Here is a 5,569-nt window from a genome sequence, read left to right as displayed (position 1 = left end):
TATTACGTCAATCTGATATATGGGCAGTCAAAAGATGTGGACATATCTACATTTGAATGACTGGCCTTAGGCTGCTGAATACAGGGAACAGTCCCCTCTCTCTCTGTCCATCTAATCCCTCTATTTAATCTAGGAATTTTAGTTGGCAGGTTTTCAGTAAATATATTAGTTTATGCCCTTCTCAGTATCTTCCACAATACCTCAATGGAAAAATAAAGTGATTTAAAATAATGCACACAACTCTTCCAATGATTTTGAACACTCTGATGGTAGGCAGTCCTTCAGTAGACCATCACTATTATCTCAAAATTTTGAGTTTTTGTGAAGTATAAATGAAAAAGGCTGAAATTTGATACTATTGATGTTCTAAGTTTTAATCCTTATATTATCTTGTTTAAGATTTTGTATTGCCCTCGGTATTCTCTCTTGATCTTAACCTTGAACTTGGTTTCAAAATGAAATCAGAAATATGTCCTACTAGCTTTAGCTTTAAAAGATTTAAGAGGTTAATCCAATCTCAGTTATTGAACTATTTTAACCACGACATTCTGCATGTGCCTGTCCCTAGTCAGGAGCTGGTAAATTAATTCTTTGTAGTTTGTTGCTGTATGTTATATTTGTTTTTTGTTCATTACTTTAATTCAGGTCATTTGTTTTCATGTATGAAATGTTTTACATTTCTCATTTCCTTTTATAGCTGACTATGTCTTGTGGGTTTTGCTCATGGTTGATAGGTGACCTATAATTATTAATTTTTATGACATTTGGTCTCTAGTGAAGAGTTGTGTAATTGGCAATCATATCACAACTTCTTATAATTTTGTCAAGCCTGTGACTTTTGTCGCGAAACGCTCAACATAATGATAGTGATCCGGCACCAGCGTAAACTTATTAATTAAAAGCTTTATATTTTAGAAGGTGGAAGACCTGGATGCTTCATACTTTGTATTTGAATAGATGCCTTATGTTAGGAAGTTTCCATCTGTCACATGTCCATTGTCCTTGACCTCATTTTCATTTCATGGATCCGTGAACAAGGTTAAACTTTGGTCAAGTCCATATCTCAGATACTATAAGTAAAAGGTCTAGTATATTTGGTGAATGGAAGAATTGTAAAGTGTACATATCCAACTGGCAGTTGTCATCTGACCTTGACCTCATTTTCATGGTTCAATGCTAATAGTTAAGTTGTTGTGTTTGGGTCTGTTTTTCTTATACTGTATGCAATAGATCTACTATATTTGATGTATGGAATGATTGTAATTGACCAAGTTGGGTCCAACTGGCAAGGGTCATCTGACCTTGACCTCATTTTCATGGTTCAGTGGTTATAGTTAAGTTGTGTTAGGGTCTGTTTTTATACGCCCGTCTTTTAGACGGGACGTATTATGGTATACCGTTGTCCGTCCGTCTGTCCGTCCGTCGTCCACACTTCGGACAATAACTCAAAAACATTTTCACCAATTTCCATGAAACTTAAGTGAATTGTTTATATCTATTGACGTAAGCTCCCTTTCGTTTTTTTTTTAATTTCAGATTTTAAGTTTTGGATTTATGGGGCTTTATTCATAAAAAAGGGGGGATTTTCAACACTTCGGACAATAACTCAAAAAGGCTTTCACCAATGTCCATGAAACTTTGGTGAATTGTTTATATCTATTGATGTAAGCTCCCTTCAAATTTTTATAAATTTCAGATTTTAAGTTTTGGATTAATGGGGCTTTATTCATAAAAAAAGGGGGATTTTTAACACTTCGGACAATAACTCAAAAAGGCTTTCACCAATGTCCATGAAACTTTGGTGAATTGTTTATATCTATTGATGTAAGCTCCCTTTCAATTTTTATAAATTTCAGATTTTAAGTTTTGGATTTATGGGGCTTTATTCATAAAAAAAGGGGGACTTTTAACACTTCGGACAATAACTCAAAAAGGTTTTCACCAATGTCCATGAAACTTTGGTGAATTGTTTATATCTATTGATGTAACAAATAATACTTAATAAAATCTGATGAAAACATAAAATTTGTAAAATCTTTAGTTCAATTTAAAACATTAAATTTCTTGTAAAAAATAGGTTCCATGAATGTCATACGTTTGTACTATTATTGAATGGTTGCAAGGATGAAAGCACATTAGCAGTCCCTGAGATACTAACTATTCCCTGAGGCATATATCATTTTATGATAACATTTTTACTATCTAAGCTATGGATAAAAATCAAATACTGTTTTTGCATAAAGGATGTTTTACTCTTGTTAAATTGGTTGCAATTGAAATCACAAATGATACCTTAGCATTGCAGATTTTTTATAGAGTGCGGTTTCGGTGGAAGGGTTGAGCGCAATAAAAAATGTTATAAAACATAACTAGTCTACAATAGCACATAATAAGTGAACAAGTGACAACATGAAAATCCTAACATGTGACTAAATATTCCTTAAATGTTAAAGGGTGTCATTTTATGAAAAAAATAAGGAAATCAAGTCTCCTAAACATTTATCAATATGATCATCTTGTGAATATTCTAAACAATAAAAAGGTAATAATCATTATCCACCATATTAAGCACCATTTGAACAACTTTTGCATACATCTTTGTATAATTTAGTATGGATTCCTTACTGTGTTCAACAGAATCTAACTATGAGCAATATACCCCAAGAAAATTACCTTCTTTCAAACTACTATAAAATTTGGAAATCAGCCATAGAATTACTAAAACCCATAATCATATATCACTTTCCTTATATTGCATTGAAGACTTCTATGTTATATGCCAATGTTAATGATATTTGTTTTTTATGCTAAATATTGAAAAGCTGAACTAGGTTTAATCATCAGTGTCTTCTTCACTGTAATCACTGTCCTCATCATCAGAAAAATCCTCATTTTCATTCTCAGAAGAGGCCTCCTCATCATCAATGAAATCTTTATCTTTATCATCAATGAAATCCTTACTTTCATCACCTACTTCCTCATTTAGATCATAACTTTCAGAAGAGTCACTTTCACCATCTTCACTTTCCCTGTTATCTTCTTGCTGCTCCTCATTGTCATTGTAGTCTTTTTTGCCATTTTTATACGCCCGTCGTCAATGAAATCCTTACTTTCATCACCTACTTCCTCATTTAGATCATAACTTTCAGTAGAGTCAATTTCACCATCTTCACTTTCCCTGTTATCTTCTTGCTGCTCCTCATTGTCATTGTGGTCTTTTTTGCCATTTTTATACGCCCGTCGTCTTTCAAACAACGGGCATATCATGCGCTAAAGCGCAGCCCTTTATTAAAGTACTGTGTGCAGTAGGTCTACTATATTTGGTGTATGGAATGACTAAAGTGAACATGACCAAGTTGAGTCCAATTGGCAAGTGTCATCTGACCTTGACCTCATTTTCATGGTTCAGGGGTTATAGTTAAGTGGTTGTGTTCGTGTCTGTTTTTAAAGTACTGTGTGCAATAGGTCAACTACATTTGGTATATGGAATGATTGTAAGGTGAACATGTCCGAGTTGGGTCCAACTGGCAAGTGTCATCTGACCTTGGAACTCATTTTCATGGTTCAGTGGGCGAAGTTAAGTTTTTGGTCTTTATATAATTTTATATGCCATATATCAACTAAATTTGGTGTATCCAAATATTTAATGGTGTACATGTCAGTCTTGTAAGTTTTGTTTGACCTTGACCTCATTTTCATGGTTTATTGCTCAGTGTCAAGTTTTTTGTTTTTGTCTGTTTTTCTTAAACTATAAGCATTAGGTCAACTATATTTGTTGTATTGGAAGGATTGTAAGCTGTACATATCTGCCTAGCATGGTTCATCTGACCTTGACCTCATTTTCATGGTTCATTGGTTAATTTTTAGTTTTGTGTTTCCTAGAAACTATAAATAGGTCAACTATATTTAGTGTATTAAATGATTGTATGTGTACCTATATTTCTCGTTTGGTTTAAATGACCTTGACTTCATGTTCTTGGATATGTTAAGTTTATGTGATAGTAGTACATGTAGTAAAGCTTTATATTTAGGACTATCAACATAATATCAATGATTAATTAAGAACATGAGACATTTTAGCATGTGCATTCTTGGTAAAATACGCATATTCTATATGTACATTTTTCAAATTGAAGAATGTAAAAGTGCTTCTGATGCTCAATTAAGCCAGGTGTGCTAAAAATGTGTATCAGCCATCTGTTTAGGCATTCATTGTCCATAGAACACAGATGATGTCTCTGCTTACATATTATATAAACTTGTAAAGAGAGTGAAGGGACATAACTGAAGAATAGTGAAAGTGATGCTAACAAAATTTGAATTTGATTGTAGTTTTGTGGTTATACGTATTGTATTCATAACATTTGGTTGAGGCAAACTTAGGTTAGAAACAGAAACGAAAGATTCAGCTATTTTTGAATTTATAAAGAGGCATAATTCTAGAAAGATTAAAGTGAAGCTACTGAAATTCAAACTATCTGTATTTAGTGGTACATGAATTATGCATTGTGTACAAGTTTCAATACTTTTAGTGGAGGGCAAACTAGAATTGGAGAAAGGAAACTAAAATTCAGCAATTTAACCAATTATAAAGGGGCTCTAGAACGGTTAAAGGGATGCCACTAAAATTTAAACTTGATCTGTGGTTGATTTTTGGTAATAAGCAGTATTGTGTTAAAGTTTCATAACATTTGGTTGAGGCAAACTAAAGTTTGAGAATTGAAACCAAAAATTCAGCAATTTTTCCATTTAGAAAGGGGCATAATTCTAGAAATGTTAAAGTGACGCCACCAAAATACAAACTTGATCTGTGTTATGTAGTTAATCAAAAAGGAAATCAACTTTTCAGACATTTGCTGTGTAATAGCTGTCTGCTTGCATACAATGTTGAATGGGACATAACTCAAAATAGAAAAAGTGATGCCACCCAAATTCAAACTTGATCTGTGTTTTGTGGTAATCAGCATTGTGTATAAGTTTCCTAGTATTTGGTTAAGGCAAACTTAAGTTAGAGAACGGAAACATAAATTACAGCAAATTTTCCATTTGCAGCCACCAAAATTTTTGGCATTGTGATAAAGTTTCATAACGGAAATCCATTTTGGTACGTAGGTAAGGACAAGGGTAAAACTTGATGTTCCCTCTACTACGGAAGGGGCATAAAATTCTTCTTCAGTCATGCAAGCAAAAAACGCTGATTTTGTGTAATAGCAGTCTGTTCAAATTGCTGCTTTGGCCATGCAAGCTAAAAAAAACTTTTGCTGTGTAATAACTGTTTGCTCCAGTTGTTCTTTGGACAAGTAGGCACAATCACTGTGTGCTCAAATTGCTTCTATGGACATGAAAGTTTAAAATAGCAGTCTGCTAAAATTGCTTCTATGGCAATGTGAGCTTACTTGTTTGTTTTCATTCAAGTCAATAACATCAAGATTCCTTTTAATGCATTTTTTTGGTTTTGTTTTGCTTTGTTTCGGCGTAACCTTTCTTTTTTTAAATCATGGTAGCTATTCAACTATTATATTTATGCTTTATCATTTGAATGCAAGCTAAAAATAACAGAAACAATATA

This window comes from Mytilus galloprovincialis, chromosome 3, assembly GCF_965363235.1.
Source record: "Mytilus galloprovincialis chromosome 3, xbMytGall1.hap1.1, whole genome shotgun sequence".
Lineage (NCBI taxonomy): Eukaryota > Metazoa > Mollusca > Bivalvia > Mytilida > Mytilidae > Mytilus > Mytilus galloprovincialis.
This window is presented reverse-complemented; position numbering follows the sequence as displayed.